This window comes from Apodemus sylvaticus, chromosome 1 (genome assembly GCF_947179515.1).
Source record: "Apodemus sylvaticus chromosome 1, mApoSyl1.1, whole genome shotgun sequence".
In the NCBI taxonomy this organism is placed as follows: domain Eukaryota; kingdom Metazoa; phylum Chordata; class Mammalia; order Rodentia; family Muridae; genus Apodemus; species Apodemus sylvaticus.
In genome coordinates this window covers 86,028,049-86,054,301 of record NC_067472.1, presented here as the reverse complement: position 1 = coordinate 86,054,301, position 26,253 = coordinate 86,028,049, and the positions used below count along the sequence as shown (strand labels likewise).

At 40.6% G+C, this 26,253-nt stretch overlaps 1 protein-coding gene across 3 annotated transcripts in view; it reads right to left on the bottom strand.

Moving 5' to 3' along the window:
- Dcun1d3 (defective in cullin neddylation 1 domain containing 3) overlaps positions 1 to 26,215 on the bottom strand; it is a 43,391-nt gene extending 17,176 nt beyond the window's left edge. The window contains exon 1 of one of the 3 annotated variants that reach the window (XM_052200223.1): positions 26,036 to 26,215. The gene's annotated coding sequence lies outside the window, so the exon portion shown is untranslated. Of the gene's footprint in view, positions 1 to 25,729; positions 25,897 to 26,035 lie in introns of those variants that run through there. The other 2 variants (XM_052200232.1, XM_052200237.1) reach the window with 2 other exon arrangements.
- Between the last annotated feature and the right edge of the window lie 38 nt (positions 26,216 to 26,253).

Genomic DNA, 26,253 nt, shown 5'->3' with positions numbered 1-26,253 from the left:
TCTCACTGCCTTGGGCTAATCAAGGAGGCTAGACAATGAGCCCCTGCATCTGCCTGTCTTCTCCTCCCTAGCTCAAGGATTAGACACACATGCCACTAAACTTTGCTGTGGTTTTAAAAAAATATATTTATCTGTTCAGTTTGTGTATGCACACAAAGTGTGTGTGGGAGTTGTGTACATGGGAGTTGATTCTATTCTTTCAACCAATATGGGTTCAGGAATAAAACTTAGGTCATTAGGTTTTGGAGGCAAGCACTCTTACCTTGCTGAGACATCTTGATAGCCCTATGCTTTGATTTTTGTTTTTTAAACATGGCTTCTGGGGTTTCTGAACTCGGGTCTCCAATCTTGCATGGAAGGCCATTACTTAGCTGAGCTACCACACTAATCCCTACAAAGAATTTAAATATTGTTATCGCTGTTAATGCTCCAGACAGTTTACATATAATCCATAAGGCTATTTACATCTTACTATTCAATCTGTCAAATTTCTGGTACTGTACTTCAGAGGGAGCAAAGACACTGATATTCCCTGTGTTAAAAACACGGTAAACAGCTTACTATGTTAATTATCAGACACTGTGATTTGTTGTTTTAATTTTTTACTCTCAGATGCTAACTTGCTTCCTGTAATTCACTATTTTCAGACATACTAGGGTAATAAAAAATAAAGTTAAAAACCAGAACATTAAAAATTATTTCCTGGAAATAACTCCCAAGAAGAGAAATTGATGAATCAAAGATTATGTAAAAATATTTTACATAAAAATCTATTCTAGCAATCTATACATACTTTCAACATATTAGATTTGCCAAATAATTCAATTTCCCCTAAAACAAAACAGAACAACAACTACCACAACACCTTTTCCAGAAGCATGGAAAACAAGAAAAATATCCAGGCAGCAAGTAAAGAGGTATCAGCTTTACTGTGAGCACAACTGCTGAACAGTTGTTAAATGACAGGACAAGAAACTTCAATTTCATCTAAATTTCTTCAATGTACTTTTTTTAGTACTAGACAAACCTTACTCTTTCCACCCTCCAAAAAACGAAAGGTGGTACATTTGAAAAATCTAATGAGTCCTCATCCTTTTAACACTGGGCTAAAAGTCTCGCTCTTGGACTAACCACAGAGTGACTGAATCAAAAGACATTATATAATGTATTAGAACCATGTAAATTTCTACACCATCTTAGCCTCCTTATCAGATAATTAGCCAAGTTTCACAAGTAATCCCCACCCCTCTAATTAACTCCTGGTATAAGACTGTGTTTGTGGAATTCACAATGGAACATGGGACTTAGGCACGTATGTTGCCTATAGTGCTCCTGGCTTCAATGGCTATTAGGGTTACACAGGCACCCAGGCCAACCAGAAAAATTTTAGCATTGAAAGTGGCCACCATACCAGAAAGACCAGGGACAGTAAAATGCTGATGGAAGAAGGTGACTCTCTTTACCTGGTGAGTTTCAAACTCACCAAAGCATACAGAACTCAAGAATGAGATTCTTGGTGGAAAGCAATACTGAGAAATTACAAACTGGGTTTTGAAGACATCATTTACACCGTGAATCCAATGGCCTCAAGAAAGGAGATCAAAGCCTAACCTTCACGAATATGCCAGTCAGTAAATTCTCACAAAGACAGTTCTCACAAAGACAGTTAGTTACCAGTTCTCAGATCTCCTACTTAAGCAGCACAGAAGGATCTAATGCTTAGACTCCCTGATTCATGTTCCTGGACCAGCTTACAAGGCCACAATTACAACCCAATAGGTCATGGTACCCTCAGCTGAACAACAGGAACAATGGCCCATGAATGCTGTCAAATTCCAGTATAACTAGGGTGAGCCATTAGGATACTATTTATATAAGATGGCATGACCAACAAGCTAAAAGAACTATCCTACCCTCCTCTAAATACAGTTAGAGTACTTACTCCTGCCTTCTATTGTAGAAACATTCTATCTTCATGTTCCCAAGAAGGAGTCCCCCCCCACCCCCACCTCCTACTCTCCAAGCACAATGTGATAGAATGTACAGCAAACTCTTCGGGAAACCTTTGCACAATAATGACATGACCAGCTCAGAAGGTATTTGATCTAAACCACATCCTATGAAACTGAAAAACTAGACATGACCAGAGTTTTTGGTTTCAATTACCCAAACAATTTTCCTTTAAGTGCTAAGAGCCAATTTAGGAAGAATTCAGGTGTCTAAGACAGGGACTAACAATGCTCACGTCTGTCTGTCTTTAGTATATATATTCTATAAGGGTTATATATAATCCATATATGTGTGCATGTATATACACATTTATTTTCTTAACATTTATTTTCATAAATGCTTACACTGAACATATATACATTAACATGTATACATATGAAACAGATACTTCACTCAAAATAGTGTCCAACATACAATGACAAGCAACAAGCGCCAGGCAGTGGTGGTACACGCCTTTAATCCCAGCACTTGGGAGGCAGAGGCAGATGGATTTCTGAGTTCGAAGCCAGCCTGGTCTATAGAGTGAGTTCCAGGACAGCCAGGGCTATACAGAGAAACCCTGTCTCAAAAAACCAAAACCAAACCAAACCAACCAAAAAAAAAAAAAAAAAAAAAAAAAAAAAAGAAAGAAAGAAAGAAAGAAAGAAAGAAAGAAAAAAACAAAAGAAAGAAAGAAAAGGAAAGAAAAGCAACAAGCAACAAGTTTACTGCAGACTTTGCAAAGGTATCTCTTGCTGGGAGTGGTGGTATGTGCTTTTAATCCCAGCACTCAGGAGACGGAGGCAGATGGATCTCTGTGAGTTCAGGGTTAGCCAGGACTACATAGTGAGACCCTGTCTCAAACAACAACAATAAAAACAAAGGAGGCTACTTAGTTCTTGCCTAATTTTCTGTCCTGCCCAAATTACTACCACCTAAGGGCCAATGCAACTGTCTGTTTTGGTTGCCCCAACAGGCCCTATTTTAGAAAATTCTAAGGCATACAGTAGATTCAAAGCTCTTTTTCTGGTCATCAATACATCTGACAACAAACTGTGCACATAAACACATGCTCATTTTGCATCTAGTAACAGAGGATTCAATGAGTTGCATGCAACTTTCTGAACTGTCATCAGTTTTGCATGTACTTCAACCACATCCAATCCTTTCACTTAAAAAACAAACAGCAATGCAAATACTATAGCTTTCAGCTACTCCTGAAAGTGCTTTCTAGGGAGAATAGGACATGCTTTGTAAGAAAAAATAGCTGGGCTTACACATCTAAGCCTTCCCAGCTCTCCATCCAGCACTTTGTACCTCAGTGTTCTCACCTAAAGTTTCGGGGAAATCAAAAAGAGCACTTATATCAGATGTGTCTCAAATACTGAGATGGAGTCAACCAAGTTATGTGGCATTGTACTCTAATCTGGGACATTTATACTTGTCTGCTTGCTTGTTTTTGCTTTCTTCATTTTGATGGTTTAGATTTTCATTTGTTTTGCTTTGTTATTATTGATTGCTTGTTTCTGTTTTGTTTTGCTTCTTGAAAGAAGGTCTTAGCTGGCCTGAAATTCAGGAGATCTGCCTACCTCTGTCTCCCCAGTGCTGGAATTAAAGGCATGTGCCAACCATGTTCAGCTGCTTTGGTGTCTTGGTTTGCTTTTATAGATATAATTAGAGTCCAGGCTGACCTTGAATTCATGCTCCTCCTGCCTCAGCTTCACAAGTGCTAAGATTACAGGCTTGTAACACTAGATTGGCTTTATTCTCTGACAGTCTCATTTGTTGACTTATCTGATCCCCCAAACAATACAAATTATCTCCTGTGTACCTCAGTTCTTAGGCACATACCAAGTGTTTGCTACATACCTGCTGATGAACCACTGATAGTGTGGTGGTCTAGATAAAACCAGCCTGGCTTAGATATTTAGGTATATTGCCATAGGCTTATGTATTGAATGCTTGGTTCCAGTTAGATGTTTTGAAAGGATTAGGAGGTGTGATCTTGTTGGAGGAGGTATGTCACTGAGGTTGAGCTTTGAGGTTTCAAACACCTACCAGGCCAGTTTCAGCTTCTGTCTCTGTCTCTAATTTACAGATAATGTGTGAGCTCTCAGCATCATGCCTGCCTGTCTGCCACTTTGCTCCCCGCCCCCCATAATCATGGACTAGCCCTCTGAAACTGTAAGCAAGCTTCCAAATAAATGCTTTCTTTTATAAGTTGCCTTAATCACTGTATCCACTCACAGCGACAGAACAGTAACTAAGACAAAGTAAGTGCTCATGTTGTACTAGTTTTTACTGTACTAACTCATGATGAATCAGGAACACTTAGCTCTTGTCCTAGTACAATTATGCCTAACAAATCATAGTTATTTCTACCAATTCTGATGAAATGATAACAACAAAGGGAACTGAATCCTATGGATACAGAACTCTTATTCCTTTAGAACTGGTTCTTAAGGTTATATTTCTTGTTTTTTTTTTTTTTTTTTTTTTTTTACTATTTAAAATTTAACTGATAAAATTAGCTAAACTTAAAATTCATTTTCTAAGTTGGACCAGCCACATTTTAGCCAAAAAGGCTAGGAAGGTAGGAAATGCATAAAGCAGGTCTTCTGCCCTTTAAAAGGCCTTTTCTTCTATGTTTTTTAATATTTTTTTTATTTGATATATTTTTTATTTACATTTCAACCAAAAAAAGCACAGGACCAGATGGTTTCAGTGCAGAATTCTATCAGACCTTCAAAGACCTAACACCAATACTCTTCAAACTATTCCACAAAATAGAAATGGAAGGAACACTACCCAACTCCTACGAAGCCACAATTATGCTGATACCAAAACCACACAAAGATCCAACAAAGAAAGAGAACTTCAGACCAATTTCCCTTATGAACATCAATGCAAAAATACTCAATAAAATTCTTGCCAACCAAATCCAAGAACACATAAAAAAACGATCATCCACCATGATCAAGTAGGCTTTATCCCAGGGATGCAGGGATGGTTCAATATATGGAAATCTGTCAGCGCAATCCACTACATAAACTCAAAGAAAAAAAACCACATGGTCATTTCATTGGATGCTGAAAAAGCATTTGATAAAATTCAGCATCCTTTCATGCTTAAAGTCTTGGAAAGAACAGGAATTCAAGGCCCATACCTAAACGTAGTAAAAGCAATATACAGCAAACCGGTAGCCAACATCAAACTAAATGGAGAGAAACTTGAAGCAATCCCACTAAAATCAGGGACTAGACAAGGCTGCCCCTCTCTCCTTATCTTTTCAATATTGTACTTGAGGTACTAGCTCGGACAATTAAGACAACATAAGGATGTCAAAGGGATACAAATTGGAAACAAGTCAAACTATCACTATTTGCAGATGATATGATAGTCTACCTAAGTGACCCAAAAAACTCCACTAGAGAACTCCTACAGCTGATAAACAACTTCAGCAAAGTGGCAGGTCATAAAATCAACTCAAGCAAATCAATAGCCTTCCTATACTCAAAGGATAAGCAGGCTGAGAAAGAAATTAGGGAAATGACACCCTTCACAATAGCCACAAACAGTATAAAGTACCTTGGTGTGACACTGACCAAACAAGTGAAAGATCTGTATGACAAGAACTTCAAGACTCTGAAGAAGGAAATGGAAGACCTCAGAAAATGGAAAAATCTCCCATGCTCAAGGTCATATTTCTTTTGAGACACTATAATGACAATCCTGGAATTTTCAATTTTTTATAAGAAAGTACTTTCATTTTAATCCCAGGCGTGGGGATATGCAGCTACTTCGAACTGACCACAGCAGCCAACTACTATGATTTGCCTCATGCTCCAGCAGAGAAATGAAATTTACCAGCTGCAGATAGTTTGAGACCTTTGGAATTCTGGGAACTTTTCAGAAGGTACATATATGCTAGGGCCCCAAGAGGAAGCAGGGGACTTTGGCTGCAATTAAAAGTCATGCTCAAAGAAGAAACAAAAGGAAAAAAGTTAGATTTCAGGGATCAATATCGCTCTCTCCTCTCTCCTTCTTTCTCTCCTATTTAGGGGATGGGGGTGAAATGGAGGGAGTGGATAAAAGGTGTGAAAAAGAACCACAAAGTAAAAGACCAGCTACCAGACCCTTTCCCCACAGTACTCTACCACCTTGGGGGGGAGGGGTGGTTATCTTATTATTTCAATTATTTACCACCTCATCAGTTTCTCAAATAATGTGATACAAATAGCTTCTCATCCATTAGTAATATGGCTCCATTTCTTCACTCCATAAGCTAATTTTCACCTCCTATAGTGAAATCCAGAAGAGGGAAAGGTATCACATTATTCACAGAAATCATCCCTGCCTCTTCTCTTACTAAAGGTACAAGCCCAAAAGCTAATTGATATGATATGAAAAAGTTAATTCATACAATATGAAGACCCGATGGCAACATTTAAGGGCTGGGTAGCCTCTCCTTAGCTCATATGTGAAAGCATATTATTTAAAGGGTCTGGGGACCAGGATCCTTATTTTGAATACTATATATGCCTTTTAAAATATGGATTCGGCTACTTAAAACGTGGCATTGCAGTTCTTGAGATACTTGCTTACACTATGTTACTCACAAAAGCCTCAATAATGCCGGGCAGTGGGGCACACCTTTCATCAGGAGGCAGAGGGAGGTAGATCTTTATGAGTTCAAGGCCAGCCTGTTTTACACAGTGAGTTCCAGGATAACCAGGATTATAGAGAGATCTTGTCTCAAAAAAAAAAAATAATAATAATAATGAACGAAAAGAAATGAAAAGGAAGGAAGGGAGGCAGGCAGGCAAGCAAGAAAGTAAGAAAGCAAGAAAGCAAGAAAGCAAGAAAGCAAGAAAGCAAGAAAGCAAGAAAGAAAGAAAGAAAGAAAGAAAGAAAGAAAGAAAGAAAGAAAGAAAGAAAGAAAGAAAGAAAGCCGGCCGGCCGGGCGGGCGGGCGGGCGGGCGGTGGCGCACGCCTTTGATCCCAGCACTCTGGGAGGCAGAGGCAGGTGGATTTCTGACTTTGAGGCCAGCCTGGTCTACAGAGTGAGTTCCAGGACAGCCAGGGCTACAGAGAGAAACCCTGTCTCCAAAAAAAAAAAAGAAAGAGAGAAAGAGAGGAAGAAAGGAAGGAAGGAAGGAAGAAAAGGAAAGAGAGAGAGAGAAAGAAAGAAAGAAAGAAAGAAAGAAAGAAAGAAAGAAAGAAAGAAAGAAAGAAAGAAAGAAAGTTAGTTCAATAATAACAGAGTGGCTTTTGACCTATTTTACTTAAAGCATGTATCCTGTCAAAGACAGTAAGAGATGAGGACAATACAGCTTTCTCTTCAAATCCCCTAGAAACAATGAGCACTACTGCATATGGCAGCAAGAAAAGGCCAAGAGCTAAAGTCCTAAATGAAAGCTTCCAAATCCAGACATGCTTGCCAAGAAGCAAAGAGCAGATTCCACCTCCACTGGCTGGCAGGCAGGCCCTGCCACACGTTCTGCTTAGCCACATGACACAGCCAGCTCTTGCTCTCCCCACCCCCAGGCCCACAGTCAGGATATTTGGGTAGCAAGAGAATAGCAACACTGGTGACTTTTCTAGGATATGTTGTATAAAAATAGAGCTTCCAATTTTAGGCCTAAAGTTGAAAAGAAAAATAGTCAGAATTAGAAGTTTGTTTTAACACAATACGCTGAAAATCCCAAGTACTACAAGTGTTAAGTGCTGGAAGCTGGGGTTGGGGTCACACTACCACAGGCTCCTCGGTGAGTCGGCCAACAGGAAGGCCTGTACAGTGCACATCTATCAGTGACAGGATTAAGAAGTGTGGTGTGGGGTGATGGAAAACCAAACTGGCACTCCTCTTTTGTTTCTCTGGGAAATGCCAGGGCTGACAGAAACAAATCTCAGGAGAAACTTACAAGACAAATACACTAATAAACCTTTTCATAAACTAGTCAAAGAAATGTTTGAAGCCCAAAATAAGACTCATTTTTCAGAAATTAAGTCAGTGTGATGGGGTGGGAGGTGCTTCTAAACTAATCTAGATTTCAATTACCAACTTCAATAAATCCAGGTTTTTAACACCCATTCTTCATCAACACACTTTAAGCAAAAGCCAAATGCCTACTTTTTGCATCAAGTTTCTAGCCCATCAGGCGTGAGAATCACTCTGGCAGAACTGGATAAGAACAGAAGACCCAAAATGACACCATCAGGGTAACAAAGAACTTCCAAAGGGTTTGTGGGTACCAAAAATTACATAACACTTTTCTGAGGCAGCCAGGACCAGCTCCCATTTGTCCAAGTTGATTCAGTATTGCAAATGGGCTTATCAAATTGAAGGCTCACTACCCAACCACAGCTGAGCAAAGGCACAGTAACTGGTTTCAACTGTGAATCAGCTTGTTGTCATTAACTATTAAGCAAGAAAAAGCAACCTTTCAACCTAAGAAAACAAATCAAACAAACAAAAAACTTGTGGCTTTTTTTTCTCCCATACCAAAACTAAAAAGTTTAAGAACCAAAAAACGAAAAATACTTCATTATTCCCCCACAACCCCGGGTAAAGTTTTCCAAATTGAATTTTTAAGGATGCAATATGACATCTTACTATAACAGATGCATTAGCATGTCTATTATATGGGCAAGAATAAATGCATTATATATAATTTACTTCCATGGAACACAAATACTCATGCCAGTTAAATGTAACCAGCCCAGTATTTAGGAAGCAAAGAAGGTCTCGTGAGTGTCTGGCTAGCCTGGTCTACATGGCAAGTCCCAGGACAACCGGAACCATATAGAGAAATACTTTCTCAAAAATAACCACAATCATAACCAGAAGATAAAAGAAAAAGGATGTTGCTATCTTAGCGACAGCATCTTAGACTGCATGCCCAAGAAGGAAAGGAGTGTAGTACAAGATAGATAGGGCCAACTGACACCAAGAAAAGGTTCCTAAAGAATTCAACAGGGAGCTGGACGGTGGTAGCGCACGCCTGTAATCCCAGCATTCTGGGAGGCAGAGGCAGGCGGATTTCTGAGTTTGAGGCCAGCCTGGTCTACAGAGTGAGTTCCAGGACAGCCAGGGCTATACAGAGAAACCCTTTCTCAAAAAAACCAAAATCCAAAAAACAAAAAACAAAAAGAAAAAGAAAAGAATCCAACAGGAACTCTTCAGGAGCTGGAGATCTTAGAGAAGGAGTCTGGATGAGAGAACAGGAGAATACCTTCATAGGAAGTGTATTCACATGTGACACAAAGTATAACAGAAGACCGCTTGGGAAGACAGAAAACCAACAAGAGAAGGAAGGGGGTGAAGGAGAAAGATTAGAGATAATTAAGAACAGGTGTAAAATCTCTCTCTCTCTCTCTCTCTCTCTCTCTCTCTCTCTCTCTCTCTCTCTCTCTCTCTCACACACACACACACACACACACACACACACACACACACACACGCTCATATACACAAATGCCATAATGAAACCCATTATTTCACATGCTAACGTAAAAAGGATAACAACATAACAACTACAGAAACAATTAAAATAAATACTACTCACTCGGTACACTGCACAGTCTGCCTTCATGCTTAGCCTAGGAACCATGCATGTTAGCCCTACGGTTCAGTACTTACCAAGCACTGTAAACATGTTACACAGAACTAAACAATGATATAGCAGCAACATGAGAACTAAGGGTATTAATCTCACCTCTTCACAAATGAGAAGAATGAGGTACAAGTTCTAAGTAACTGGCTGAAGGACCCCTGCTTTACTGGTTATTAAAAATAAGAGCAACAGGATGAGTATGGTGGCACCTGCCCTAAACCCTAGCAGAGGCAGGTGGATCTCTGTGAGTTTAAGACCAACATGGCATACACAGCAAGTTACAGGGTAGCCTGAGCTACACGGTGAGCATATTCTGTCTTAAAGGACAAACAAAACAAGACAAAAAACCTCTTTCAAACAAGAGTGGTGTTTTGTTTGGGGTACCAAAACCCCTCAGCCTCTGAGAAAGGGAGCTTGAAAGTGGCTCGTAGTTTTCAAACTTTAACTGCAAAGTACAGTTAAGAAATGGATTCTGGGGCTTGGGAGCTGGCTCAGAGGTTAAGAGCCCTCACTGGCTGCTCTCTTAGTGGACCTAAGTCTGATGCCAGCCCCACATGGTAAATCACTATCCCTAACTCCAGTTCCAGAGGATCCTACACCCTTTCTTCTGGCCTCCTCCCCTCCTCTGGCACAGGGAACACCATGCAGGCAAGCACTCAAACACAGATATTTAAAGAAATAGATTCTATATCCTGACCTAATACAAACACACAAACACAAATACAAAACAAAGATGCTTTCGTGATGCAATGCCAACTGATTCTTGCTTCTGTAATGTGCTCTTCCTTTTCCAGATTGTTTTCAATTGTTGGTTATTGAAAGGAGAAATGACCCTCAGTCTGGAAAATCTCAAGACTAGGCTTTTCTCCTGTGGTATAATTAGTGTGTTCGTATTCAACATGGCATAGTAAGCACTTTCAGTTAACATACAATTTATTCTTCACAGTTACCCACAAAGAGCGATATTTCTGCTATCTTTATCTTACAGGTGAGGAAATAAGCTCAGAAATATACTTTTGGAGTCCTAGCACTTTGGAGACTAAGACAGTGTTTCAAGTTCCAGTCTACAGACTGGAACTACCTTATAAACTACCTTATACAAGTCCCTATTGTTGATAAAAACTACTTCCAATATCGCTGTGCAGGAGTGATCTCGCACAAACACAGCGTAGACATTCTTAAAATCATTTAATAGGACTGGGGATGTGCTTCAGTGGTGTATAGTCCTCATCATGCGTGTGCAAGCCCCTGAATACAATCTCTAGTACTCCCCTCTCCAAATTACAGATTCTTTTCACCTACAGACTCATCCAAAATCACCAAGGTACAAGACTCTTCAGGATCGATCTCAGCTTCTGTTGTCATCCTGCCATTTTTATTTCAGATGATTCTCGCTTATTCATGTACAAAGTACTTCCCAAGATGCCACCTGTCTCCATAGCTTTACCTTACTGTTAATAATGCTGGGAATGCCTCCCCTCTTCCTGACTTTCCAGTCTTGTTTCTTCAGCCCTACCTCAGACTTTCTTCCCACATGATTCCTTGCTGCTGAACCCCTGGCACCTGCATGGGTATCATATCTTGGAGAAGCAACTTTACAAACTAACTGGTTCTTAGTGTCTGGTGTTTCTACCATGCTGCAAGTTCCTTGGAGAGCAAGATCCACTGTACTCTGAATCTGTTAAAAAAAAAAAAAATACCTGGCAACATATAGCATCATTCTCTCCTGAAATGCCAAGTATTCAACCACTCCAGAGCCTGTCCACCAGAGAAGGGTGGACTACACAGAAGTCGTGGAATAAAATGGTGAGGGCAGAACATTTAAGGCCAAGATTTTCTAGCTTACAAGGTTGCTGTCCCCTATGAATGATGCACATTCCATCTGAGAAAGTCAGTCCCTTGCTCATACATTTGTAACTGGAAAACTACAAAATCTGTTTCTTCTTAAGCAGAAATTAACTTGTATCTGTTTGGAAAGCTTAAGCACTGCTAGGGCAATCAAAAGCTCTTCCATTTATGCAGATTTGTCAGGTATTAAGTGCTGGGGACCTTCTAAACTTGTTTGAAGCCACGTAGTGTGCAAATAATAAATATGCAAAACAAAAAAGAAGCTTAGGATGAGTTTCTTACAAGGAGGAAAAACCATTTCTTTACAAATGGGGAAAAGGCAACTGGAAAGGTTTTCACCTGTTGCGTAACTTTATTAGCTCTTTCTGCTGGGCCAGGCAATGACTGAGAGCTACATACTTAGAAAACAACTACTCTGATAAATTAAGCAACTCCAGTTTCTTGGCTAAGGAGCGATCAAAGTCACAGTTAAATCTTCAATTAATGATTTGTCTGGTTTGAAACTGCCACAAAGGTTCAAGTTTCCAAAATCTTGAGAACACTTATTTTTAATTGATCCATTTGTGTATGTGCACCTTGTGGTCAGGACAACTCTGAGAGTAGCTTCTCTCCTTAGACCACAAGCTGGCAAGTGCCTTTACCCACGGACCCACAGACTCATTTCAGCAGCTCCAGGCTTTATTTGAGAAATGAAAAGATTCTGGATAAACAGTAAATGATGCTGGAAACCAAGGCATACTGATCCAGTGGCAATTTCCCAAGAACAGAAGAAAATTAACTGTGTCCAGCCTTGAAAAGGCTTGCTCTAGAGCAAGGGCAACTGCTACAACTCCCTCCCATTCCCTTTCAGATTTATCCAGACTCACCAGTTGTCACCTATAAATAATGACTAACTTCCCCAGTGGGGAATAGATATTTCAGATATGCAATCTCTATACTCAATAAGGTGGTTTAACGATTTTTTACACTCAAGAGAGGCACATTGCCTGATCTGGAATCCAAATAAATTAAAATCTGCTCAAAGGACACTTTGAAATTTCTAATCCCCACCCCCACACCCCCAAAACTACAGCCTGGAGCAAAGGCTTTTTCCCTTTCCTAGCGAGCCCTAACACAAACCACAACCTTTCAGAAGATAAGACAGTACAAATGACAAAATCAAAATTAAATATGAAAAAAATTCAGACACAGTACTAGATCTCACCACTGCTGGGGAAACTCCTGAGTCGTCCATTACAAAACCATGCAGAGGCTGGGAACACAGTTCAGGAATAGGGTTCTTGTGAATAGGGTTCTTAACAGCTTAGCTGTTAAGTGCACAAGATAGCTAATCTTGCTTGTCAATGTGATATACCTGGAAGAAGGAATCTCAATTGAGGAATTGACTTTTATCAAAATGACCTGTGGCATTTTCTTGACTGCTAACTGAAGGGAAGGCCCAGCTAATGTAGGTAGTGCCACTCCTAGGCAGTTTGGCCTTGCCTGGATAAGAAAGGTAATGTAGCAAGCCAGTAAACATCCTTTCACTAAAGGTTAAGCCCTCTCCTCCCCAAGATGGTTTTAGTCCGTGTTTTATTACAGCAACAGAAAGCAAAGTGTTGGAAGCACTTGCTGTCAAGCCTGAGTTTGCCAGAACTCATATAGTGGAAGGAGACAATTGACTCCCGCACATTGTCCTGACTTTAACACTTTAACATACTCACCGTTGGCACATGAATACCACACACAGACACACACACACATACACACAGAGTAAATTAATTAATGGCAGAGATTTTAAAAGAACAAGATCATTTGCAAAATACAGACCAACCAAAGGCAAATAAAAGACAAGGAAAAAGTCTAGGGAAGATGGGTAATTAAGGCTAAAACAACAAACAAAACCCACAAGACACAGACTACATTTAAATGCAGCTTTCTCAGCTTATATTATTCCACAAAAATTTAAATTTTATTTGGGGGTTTAAGTGGGGTTGGGGGATAGCAGCTCCCACAACAGGCTATCATTGCTATCACTATTTACATGCCTCTTAAGATGTACATGGAATTATGTGAATGAGTAAGGTAGATTTTTTTTTTTAGCACTATTTAAAATTTTTCAGTGCTTAAGTTTATTTTAGGGCACAAGTTACAGTGTCCCTTTAAAGCAGTCACCACGAACAAGTAATGTACAGGTCACCTCTTAGATGAAGCAGAGCCAAAACTTCTAACACCTTGAATCTGGGTGCCAGAGCTATGGCCAAGTCTTTTCTCCTTCCCTCGGGTTCTAAAATCCTGGAACCTGAGGGAGTCCCAACAAAGGAGTGAATGACCTATCAATCCTGACAGTGAGGACCTGCTGAAGTGAGGAGAACATGACAGTGTTCACTTTTCCACTGTTTAAAAATAAGGGTACCACTTACTAAAATCTATGATATCACTGGGATTTGGGCACTGTCTTTATTTTGAATTCCATTCAACCTACCTATGGGTATTTCTATCAAACTTGTCAGTCTGCTTGAGTCAGGCAAATCAAGTCTTTAAATCTGCACAAATGTGGACCTGCTCTATAGTGCCAATTCCACAAAGGCATCATGAAGTAAGATGTGGCTCTACACCGCTCACTTGGTCTTCCATTATGAGCCAGCCATTCCTATCCACACTTATTCCTTTACAGGTCCACTTATCAGCTGACATCTTTCTTAAAAGTTAAAAACAAAACAAAACAAAAAACCTGCTGGGTACAGTGGTATACTTGAGAGGCAGAGGCAAGTGGATTCCTGTGAATTTGAAGCCAGGTTGGTTTATCTATATAGTGAGTTTCATAGTTTCATCCAAGCCAATCAAAATATATCTTCTATTGCTCCACAGAAATTTGAGCTTTATTTGGTGGTTTTATTGGGGTTGTGGCATAGCACTTCTCTTAAAAAATTTTGAGATCATTCTTAGCACCATTATCTATGTAGTCAGAAGTGTTACATGCTAGTTACATCTTCATATTATACATTAAAAAGAAGAACTAATAAATGAAAAGCATTTACCATGTACTTCCCAGATTTATCAGTAATTCAGAAAGTACACTAGTGCACAACAAATATAAATATAACCAGAGCCCTGAAGCGGATGGTGAAACAACCATCTTCCTCAAGTTGTCCTCAGACCTTCACACATGTACCCCTTACACATACACAAACATACACGATAAATGTAAAAAAAAAAATTAACTAAAAAGTATATCCAAATCTACACTTCTTCAAAACAGTAAATTATTCCTAAATCCTTTGCATCCCAGTTAAAGACAGCAAACACAGAGGGGATGTGACCTACACAAAGACACAGCAACTAGTAGCAGAGTATATAGGCTAGCAAAGGGCACTATATGTTCACTGGTCCCTAGAAAAGACTGTCAGGAAGTCTTAGAGACTTGGCCTCAGTTCACCTGAAGTGAGCCAGAAGGAGGTCTGGGCTTTTCACTTTCCCCTACAAACAGGCACAACATGGTACTTAGCAGCGGATCTTCTCAGATAATCTGGATTGACTAACACAAATCTGTTTCCACCCAAAGTCTCAAAAAGGCTTGTCCAACTCACTAAACTTTAAGCCAAAGATAAAAACGTCCCTTGGTTTAGACCCACGGTATCTTAGCCCTTTGTCCCCACTACTAGACTCAACACAGGCTCTGTAACAGCAGTTCTCAACCTATGGGTCACAATCCCTTTAAGGAGTCAAATGACCCTTTCACAGGGGTCACATATCAAATATCCTGCATATCAGATATTTACATTACCATTCCTGACAGTAGTGAAATTAGTTATGAAATAGCAACAAAATAATTTCATGGTTGTGGGGGGAGGGAGAGGAAGCTCACCACAACATGAGGAACTATATTAAAGTGTTGCAGCATTAAGAAGGTTGAAAGCCATTTTGCTATAGGATTTCAGGAGGAAGACTTTTCCATACCTAATTTTTAGGCTAGCTTTGGAAACAAGCTGGAAGTTTCCATTAGAGTCACCTGTGAATTTATTTCCCAGATACCCAGAGGGGCAGGTTTTATTTTCAAGTGATAACTGTGCACCTAGCAATGTTTTGTATATTCTATAAAAGGATGTAAAATGATATAGCCCCTTCTTGGGAACTGCAATCTGGATAAGGTTAACTATATATGCCTTGTAGCTAATGATAATAATAATAATCCTTTTTATGACACATACTAGATGTCATAAATGCACTAACAATCCTGACAACTATTTAAGGAATTTCACTTTACACATGATAGACCTGAGGCTTAGAGAACTGTAGCTCATACAAGCTCAAGTGGCAAGTAAAGTTCAAACTTATGATCAGAGTGCTAGGTCTAGATATGTGCTTTTAATCAGTGATTATTAATTGCCCTGTTTGACCTCATAACTTTGGCAATATGTTCTAATCCTCTGGCTCCTTCTCAGTCTCTGGCTTGTTCTGTCTTCACCTGTGTCTAGCTTGTTCTCTCTCTGCAATCTCTGTACAACTGTCCCAGTAAAACTGCCTCTTTCCTCTTTCTCTTTAATTCTTTTCTGTGGTGCTTTCTTAAGTAGCCTCCTTTTCCTGTGAGAATTAGGCATATCCTATCTCTGACTCATTCTGTCAAATCTTTCTCGGACTTGTCACTTTGTCTGCCACTCCATTAGCGATCTCTTTAAAACTAACGATCTCCTTCTAGAAACTAACCTTACCTACATTGTTTGGAATTAAGAGTACTAAGGGCTTGTCTATATTCCAGCCAGAAGGATAACAGGTATGTACTAAGGGTTGAGCCACACCACAACTTGAAACAGGTTTTTTTCAGTAAATAATACAACCTCAGGGTTCACAGTGTGATCAAATATCCTACAACAGGGAAAGACCCTTTGGACCACACCTGAGTTTTACAGGGTGATTTCAGGATGAGCCCTCAGAGGTTTCAAGAGGGGGTAGTCCAACCAGGAAAACTTAAGCACATAATTCAATTTAAGGTGCTACTGTCTCAGAGATGGGAAAGAAGAGAGAGTTAAACCATGATGAGCCAATAACCACGCCTGTATAATGAACTCTCAATTCTAAATCAAAGACCAGAGTGGCATCTCTGACCATACTAATCAGGAAACACACAAACCACACACACACACACACACACACACATCCACCCCACACATCCACACATCCACCCACACACCCAAACACACACACTACCACCACCACTACCACCAAAACACAATACATCAATGAGACCCCAGAATTTTCAGAGAATATCCAAGTTGATGAGCACAGAGACTGGCTGGAAGAATGGTGTGAGTGGCCTGCCTGACCCCAAGAAATGAGAATTCCCCCTAGGAAGCTTAAAGGGGGTAATATCTATAGCTCTAGGGGCAGACATAAAAGAAACCTGTCCTAGGGAAGATTTACAGCTCTTCATTTGACTGGAGTGTGGAGATGAGGAGGGGATCACTGTTAAGCTGTGCAACATCCCTGGTCTTCTAGTTAAGTTTACCTTATAATCAGAACCAATTGGTTGGGGAGGGGGAAGGGTATTTTGTGGCTACATTGAATAAATCTTTTTTTTCACTATTAATTTTGATCATTTAATCAGTCTATTGGCTTGTTAGGGCAGAAGATGTGGTGTGTCCAGAAATGGTGGCACACATCTAGAGAGAGCAATAGGTCCTGTACTTCCAACTCATCATTTGCCCTCTGTATCAATGCAGCTGGTTTGCAACACCCTCCTGCCTCAGTCTCCTAAGAGAACTACATACATAGTTCATAGCGTCTGCCTTTTTTGGAGGCTGTGGGATACATAGGTTCAACCCACAGAACCTACGTACCCTACATAAATTGGATAAGCACTATACAAACTATTCCAGTTCCAATTTTTTGTTTTGCTTTGTTTTTGTTTTTGAGACAGGATTTCTCTGTGTAGCCCTGGCTGTCCTGGAACTCACTCTGTAGACCAGGCTGGCCTTGAACTCAGAAATCTGCCTACCTCTGCCTCCCAAGTGCTGGGATTAAAGGCACGTGCCACCACTGCCCGGCACATCTAGTGCCAATTAAGGCAAAATAGAAAGATAATAAAAGTTAAAGCAATACAGAAAAGAGCCCCCCAAAATAAATAAGTAGCCAGGCTTGGTGGTACTTGCCCAGAATCCCACACTCCTGAGACAGAGGCAGGAGTATTTCTGTGTGTGTGAGGCTAGCCAGATCTACATAGTGAATTCCAGGACAGCCAAGGCTATGTAGAGAGAGACCCTGCCTGAAAAAGCCAAAATAATAATAGTATCTTACAAACTAGATTAGAAACTACATTAAAGTAAAAACATGTCTTGACTATGGTCCTTTTAAAAATTTATTTTAGTATGTGTATATAATATCCTAAGTGCCTGTGGAGGTCAGAAGAGTACATGAGACCCCCAGAATTGAAGTTATAGACAGTTGTAAGCTGCCGTGTATGTGCTGAGAACTGACCTCCGGGTTCTCTGCAGAAACAAGTGCTCTCAAGCACTCTAAGCCACCCACCCCTCCAGCCCTGACTGCTTTAAGCACTGAACCACCCCTCCAGCTCTGACTGGTTTCTTCAGCCTGTTTTCATTGCTGTTTTCATTTTTTCTTTTACGTAGATGTGTTTTGCCTGAATGCATGTATGAGCACATGTGTGCCTAGGGCCCAAAGAGGCCTAAAGAAGGTATCAAATAACATAGAAATGGAGTTATGAACAGCTGTAAGTGGGAGGAATCAAACCTGGTTCTCCAAACAAGCAACAAGTGCCCTTAACTGCCAAGCTTGGCTAGAAATGAGTATACTGAACATTTTTATTTAACTTTAAAACTGTTTCAACAATGTAATTCAAGAGCACCAAATCATATGGAGATGCTTCAGGGAAACTCTCAAGAAGTTCATGTCCACACTTGGATGAGTACTGTCTTTTTCCTAAGTACGCTCCCTCCTTCAATGTCTAGTATTAAGTCTATATTAAAGTCTTTGTTAATAATCTAGATCTGCTTGATACAAACTTGTCCTGAAATTATTTTCTCCAGCACTTTGTTGCACCTGACAAAAGACCCTTCAGGCTGCTATGGAAGTAGGACGGGGCTGTATCTACTGTTCCTGCTGCCACTGGCAGTTACAAATGAAATTGAAGTCCTAAATATCATCCATTACTTGAGTTCTATGAATTGTGCTAGCATAATACCAAACCTTACAGGCTGTAAGAATCCCTAAACTTGTGATCTTCAAGAAGTTAAGATAACCTGTGAATACCCACAGCTAGCATCGAAGCGGTGCAATCCTATAAGACTGAGTCACTGGCATGTGGGCTCTGTGCCAATTCCAGACTACATCAGAGCTGAGTTGCTGGACATTCAGTTGCTGCCAGAAAACTGTTGGAACAATGTGATTGGTAACCTCGGAAACAGATGCACACATTAAAACCAACTTCACCAATGCTTAGAAGACACTTTACTGCTTGATGTAATCACAGAATCTATGACTGTCACCAGCTCAAAAATAGGAAATCAGGGCCTTTGGAATCCACAAGTATCTGGTAAATAAAAATCTTTCAGGAAAAAAAAACAAAACTAGAGCTAAAACGATTGTTCAGTTGTTAAGAACATGTAGTGTACTTCCTCAGGATCTGAGTTCAGTTCCAGCCCCCACATTGGGTACTCACAGCTACTTGTTACCTCTAGCTCCAGGAGATTAGATGCTCTCTTCTGACCTCCACGGGCGTATTCGTGTGCTTGTGGATATGTGTAGACACACACACATAAATGAAAATAAACCATAGGAGGGGAAAAAACCTAAAGAACTATTTGAACCTGCCAAAGAAAACACAGAGACTATAGAAATACAAAGTTTAAAACAAGTTTCTTCAATAGATTTATCTGTTACTTCACACTTGTGGTAGTTCCCAAGAGAAAGTCAGGCAGGAACTGTCTCAAGAGTTCATAAGTAAATGTTGCGCTAACAGTAACCCCCACCTAGTGCCTTCTTCATTACATACTCCAAGGAGTCCAAGCACATTATATTTCTCATCTCAGCAACTTCTGATCTGTGAAATTCAAGTCTTAACAACAACAACAACAACAAAATCTTTAAAAAAAAAAAAAAAAGCCTCTATCACCCACATCATGAATGCCTAATCAATTGTGAAGACTAGCATATGCTAAACACACCATCCACTGGATCCCTATGTTCTCCTCTTCATGGAGATCAGGTCCCTACCCTATCCCCTCCTGGTGAGTGATATTCCTAGAGTTAGGCAATCAGGCCCCTAACACCCCTTTCTAGTGAATGTTATTCCCTGCAGTTGAGCAATTTATGAGCTTTTTTTTCTTCTTACCTACCTCAGTCATTATTAGCCTTTCCCAGCTGGAACACCAAGGACAAACCTCTTCCCCATTATCCCTTTCCCATGATACTCCTACTTACTTACAACTTTGGTCACATAAAGGCCTGCTACTCCATCCACTTCAACTGAATTACTCAATGCCTCTGGAAATGCCTTTACACTTCTTCATAAGTTAGGAAGCCCAAAGTAGAATTCTTCCCACAAGCATGAGCAACAGTCTTGAGTAAATGATTAAATAAGTGACTAGTTATTTTAAATAAAAATTAATTCTTAAAAATGGGTAGAGCATTCACTGTATAACTTATCACCCCTGAATACAGCACCAGAGTTAACAAAAACTGTCTTCTTAAAGGTCCCAACAGTGTTACCCCATCCTGCTTCCTAGTCCAACAATGCTAGTCTCAGCATCTTCTGAGGTCATATTCTGATTTTTCTCCTTTTGTTTATACAATATCCAGTAGATATAAAGCAAGTATGAAAGGGATGGAAAGCTGTTTGTTTGTTTGTTTGTTTGTTTTTGTGATAGGATTTCATATAGCCCAGGGTTGCCTCAAAAGCTCTGTGTAGCTGAACCCCTAAACTCCTGATCCTCCTGCCTCACCCTGAGTACAGAAGGACAAGTGTGGGCTTTGAAGGTGGATGCATGTGATTTTGTTGTTCGAAAGAGAGTCATCATATTGTTCTACCTGGCTGGGTACTGGCTCTGTAGTCCAAGCTGGACTCCAACTTGTAGCATCTTGCCTCAGCCTCCTGAGTACAGGAGCAACTGCTTAATCAAAGGCAAATTAGCTTAATATAAAGAGATGGCTTATACAACCATTGTAGTTATTTACACGAGATTGCTCTATCAATGGGCATACTTGAACTTTCCTGTTCAGATGCTATAGCAGGTCATTGGGAAAGCAATTATATACAATTCAGCACTTTGCACAGCTATTATTAAATCATGCCCACTAGTTTTCAAAGAGCTGAGAAGCAAGGCATGGTGATACTATATAATCACAATATCATTTTGGAAGATGAGAAAGGAGATCTTGAGGCCAGCCTTGCTATATATGAAGACCTTGTCACAGAAAACTGAAAAAACTCAGGGTACCGAAATTTCCACTCCTATTTGAATGTAAATGGGTCCCTTCAGAAAACTCTCAGGAGTAGACCAGTTTACCCTAGAAAGCATCCTCAATCTCTGCTACACTAGAGTACTCTCATTCCATTATCAAATCACTGCTTTAGATGTGCCACATTATAAGGGATTCTTGAAGAATTAAAGAGTTGGTAAAAATGATGTATTGGGGTAAAGGGAAAAAAGCAAAATGTCCTCATTTCTGTCATAAGCACACTCCTCCCTCAGGAAGGTTCCTCAAATTTTAACTTAGTTTAAAAGAAAAAAAGAGGTTAGGCAGTGGTTGGGGGCATGGTGGTGACCACCACGTGGTACATGCTTTTTTTCAATCCCAGTACTCAGGCAGATCCCCATGAGCTCCAGGACAGCCTGGTCTCTACAGAGTTCCAGGCCATGTCAGAGCTACACCAGATACTCTACGGGGTCTGAGTTTTTCTTGCTTCTTCCCATACTAGATTGAGTAGAATTAACTGCTTCCGATACAATAAATGCTGTGACTACTAAAACAGGGCAGATCACCCGAACACACACACTGTCTCCTTGACTAACAGCCAGAAAGAGCAACAATGGCTACAAGAGCTCCCTGAAAACCAAGTCCTGGTTGGCAGAGTGCCATCAGAGATCTGTCAGTCATCAGAGCTGGGCTAGATCTAAAGGTCTTAGTGACAGCATTATTTCCAGTTACCAGGTACTAAGGTTGAATGCTTCAGCAATGCACAATAGGATGGAAGGCAGGTGGCAGGACAGGAACTGGACAGGAATAGGAAATGGACACATGATGATGCTTACCAAATGATGCTCACACTGCTATACAACCTAGGTTCCTATGCTGTATCTCAGTCCCAAACTCAACAATTCAACTCACAACTCAAAAACTTAGGCAAGGCCAAACTCTCAAGGAAGCAGAATTCATCATCCACAAGTTACAATGTATGGTATTTAAATAAGGTCTCATCTGCATATATCTTATTAAAGACTGGGCATTTTCCCTCTTTTAATATAGCATAACTCCAAAGATTAAGTTTGTATTATTTTTTGGTGTTACCCCCATCTCCTTCTGACTCTCTAAAAAATAAAACCTTCCACCCAGGAAAATAGATACAAGAACTAGTGAAACTAGATTTGAATTAAAGGACATTAACTCAATCAACCCGGTCTGTTATGGAAAGAACTAAGAACACTGTAGCAACATTAGGAAGATCTGATCCTGGTACACTGGTATGAATGTCTGTAAACAGACACAAAGAGTAATTATAAGTTATCAAGAGTTAGGGAAACAGGAGTTACCACATAATTACCACTGTTTCCGTCTGAGTTACTACTTCTTCACCTCAAAACAACTGGCAGCAAGTGTACAACCAACTCTCCTCACTACAGAATACTTATCAAGACAGTAGTAAAGTAAAAATTAACTTTAAACTAGCTACTGAAATGAAAAACAACCTACCCACAATTTTAAGGGCAAGTGACAATAACTGGTTCTTTGGGTTTTCACCTTTAATTAGAATAGAATGTGTTCAAAGTCCCCCAAGCCCTAAGAAACAAACTGATTAGCACCTTAAGTCAAAAGGTCCATGCAGCTCCAAGACTCCAAATTCACTTAGATTTGAATTCATTTCCCAAACACAATTAGCAGTCAATGTAAAGTTTTAAGGGCTTTCTCCACATGTTCATCCCCCACCTTAACACCCCAGCACCCCCACCAACACCCCCAACTCATCTCTATTCTCTTTCAAAAGTTAGTCTACAAACTGGCTGATGAAATGTCAGCCTAGATGGTATTTTTTTGTACTTGAATTGTAATAAGTCATTGACATGAAGAGGGGTAGCAGACCTTAACACCAAATAGAGTGCTGTCCACCCAGTAATAGCACACAAAGTCAAGGCCAAGCTGATTAATACATCTAGGTCCAAAGAGTTCACACTAGTTATTGACCTGCAAACCAATATCTGCTGTTTGCAATCAAACAAGCTGCATCCTCTCTTACCCCAGGAAACACAGAAAGCTCCACCCAGTTCTTAAGAGCCAGCTGCAGGTAGTAGTAGAGTACTAAAACATAACCCAAGTGAGCAGTCTACTGTTTCTGATTTGTCTTTACCAAACACCAAAAGGTTTCATTTAACGGTTTAAGACTGGGTTTACTACAAATCATCTAAGCAACAGTTATGTCTCTCAACTGCACAGCTCAAAAGACTTATTCACTCAAAAGAATGCTCCAGTCAATTTTGTGAGATTGAGAAGGAGAGAAAAATACCATTTCATTTTAGCCTATTGTGATGCAGTAAGAGGGCCAAATCCAAGCAACATCTAGATAAAGGTCTCTCAAGTGGACAATCTGTTGAAGATAAGGTTGAACTGGAGGTGAATGCCCCCAACTGAAGGCAAAAAAAGTATGTTACATCCCTAAGTTACATGCCAATCCAAAGATGGTAACAGAGTGGAAATGGACCCCACAATAGTCCTTATCTAATGTAATCCAGAGTGAACTTTTAGTACCAACCTACCTCTCAGTGGAATAGAATTACTCACTAGGAGGCCAAGGCAAGTGCAGAACTATTGCAACACAAATGCTGCCTACCCACAGAACAAAACAAAACAAAACAAACAAAAAAAAATTGAAACATCAGATCTGGGTGGTCATCTGTAGATCAATGTAGATCAGCATATTATTAGCACATGCCCAGTTCTTTAACCTTAAGTTTACACCAAGAAGGAAGATGCACATACTAGCACACATTCAGAGTATTCATTATGTACATACAGCAAAATATTTTATAAGACCAGGTATGCCCTCAATTGAACATCCTGCTTATTTTTAAACACAAAGCCCAAGCAGCCACCACTGTACCTCCTCTACTACTCTCAGCTGGATGAGATGCTTTTGTCTCCAACAGTCCAAAAGAACGTGCAAAAATAAGGGCAACAGAATGACCCAAAAGGAGGATTTCTGTTTCTCTTCTCCCTTACTCATCTTTCTTTTGTCTACCTAATATGAGCCCCAACTCCACTCTTCTGACCCTATTTCATTCAACCTTTTACTCCCTAAACCTACACCCCACCCCCACTATCTTCTCCCAGTCCCTAGAACTTGCCAAGTTCATTCCAGTGAGTTTCTGCACAAGCTGTTCTGTAAACCTCCAAGCACCCTCCCTTCATCTTTGCATGGCTGGCTCCCTTTCGCTTAAAGTTCTGTTTAAGTGTCGCCTCAGGAAGGTCTCCCTCCACTGCATTCCAGGCACACGTTCTAGCCTATAACTCATTTTCTCCAGAATTCAATCAAGATCAGATTTGCTGATTTATCATCTCGTCCTCACCTCCCACTCGGATAAACTCCTTGAAAAAGGACCTTTTTTGCTTGTGTCTTTGTATACTTGCTATCTGAAACCCTGGCTAGTACTTAACAGCAGTTTGAATGAATTTTGGACTTTTCCTTCAATGGCAAACTAGGTTCCAAATGAATTAAAGTGAAACTAGCTAGCAGTAACTCTTCTGCTATATTTCTATAAACCATCTAGACATCATTACTTGCACAATCAAGGCACTAAGTCTTCTGTTTTATCGGTCCTGATAAATATGATGGGACTCTGTTCCCACCATCAGAAGAACATCTGTTATGATAATCCTAGTGATACTGCACAGCAAATTCAGTTTTAACTGAAGAGCAACACGAATGCACTTTCTAGTGAAAGAACCTCTAAAATTGAGCACTATTTCTTAAAGCATAAAATTTCTTAAAAGACAGTTCCATAATTAACAGAAATTTTCTTTTTTAAAATATATCAACACCAAAACAAGATTCATTAACACTTCACTCTGAAGTCTCTGACAGGCACTACTTACTCATGATGGGTTTTTTGTTTGTTTTTTTAAAAAATATGAAGGAGTTCTTTCCAATTAATCTTTCTTTCTTCGGACATTTCCATACACATTATGCACTGTGTTTTGCTAAAAGCATAACTACATATCACACTGGCTCTTGTAAGACCACCTATACACAAAGCATCGGCTAAATAAGGTAAGAATCAAGCTGATTGTTTAGACACACAAATTGAGAAAGACAAAAGAGCTATTGTCCAACTGTAGAAACAAAAACAGTAATATAGGGTTTTCTGTTCTCAGAAGTGCATCATGAAGTGTGGGTGGAGAGAAACACAGAAATCCAGAATTAGCCTAACATCAAATCATTTTTGGAAAGAGTTGACAACATGTAAATTCCTCACATATAAAGTATTTAGAGTGAGAGACCTTGATTCCTGAGCTATGATACCATTTATGATGCCTTGCAAGAGCTCTGGAATTCTAGCATTCATAAAAGAAAATGTTCATTATAATCGGGAGCCAGGCGGCGTTGTGAGGTACTCCCCAATGTAACACAGACCATAACTGAAGTACTACAAAGCTTGCAGTTAGGAGCTGGGATAGAGACTGAACACAAAATTCAAGAGGTAACCGGGGTACTAAGTGCCACAAAGGGGAGAGGGTGTCCACAACTGCCACTCAACCACAGAGAATTAGCGTAGAAACAGGGGTGTGTATGAGGGAAGGTAAGAGATGGGGATGGAAAAAACAATACATTTGTCATCCCGTCCCACTTCCTAAACAGGATATAGGCAAAACCTCCAGCCCCACTACCTCAGGCACAGATGGTTATCGTTTATAGCAAAGGTGCACAGAAAGGCCTTCAGGTCTGAGCCCCTTAATTCCAGGGCTGTTAACGATTACAGAGAAGGATGGGGGTGGGGAGAAAAATCAGGGAGGGAGCTGCAGATTCACCCACCACCTCCCCCTTGGGCTCCTACCTCACGGCTGGCTCTTACCCTGGACTTTCAGTTCAGAGTCTGCAGACCCTCCCCGGGGATCTACGACCCCAGGTCCCCAGGCCCGGGATTGAGGGGTGCTGGCGATGGACAGGCAGGGACAGTAGGTAAGTTTTCGGAGCCTTGTGCTTGACAAGCCACAGGCTCCCCTTACAGCCTCTTCTTCCAGAGGGACCAGTCCAGACAAGGCGCTGATTTGCACTCCTCCCTTTCCACCACCACCCCCTTTCTCGAAGGAACCGAACCCCCGCCCCTTCATCTCTCAATGCTCCCCCCTTTTCTTCAACTCCCCCCCTCCAAACTCACAGCTGCTCCAGAGGTTCCTCCAGTCAAACCCTTTCTGGAAACGACGGCGGCCCGGCGGGTCCAAACTACCTACCATCCCCGCTTGCGTTTCCAGGCTCCCTACCCCCGCCGCCGCCGCCTTTTCTGCCACCGCGGCCGCCGCCTCCTCCTCATCTGCAGCCCACCGGCGGCGGCCGCCCCGAAGCCCCGCCCCCTCCATTGCCTCCTGCATCATCACT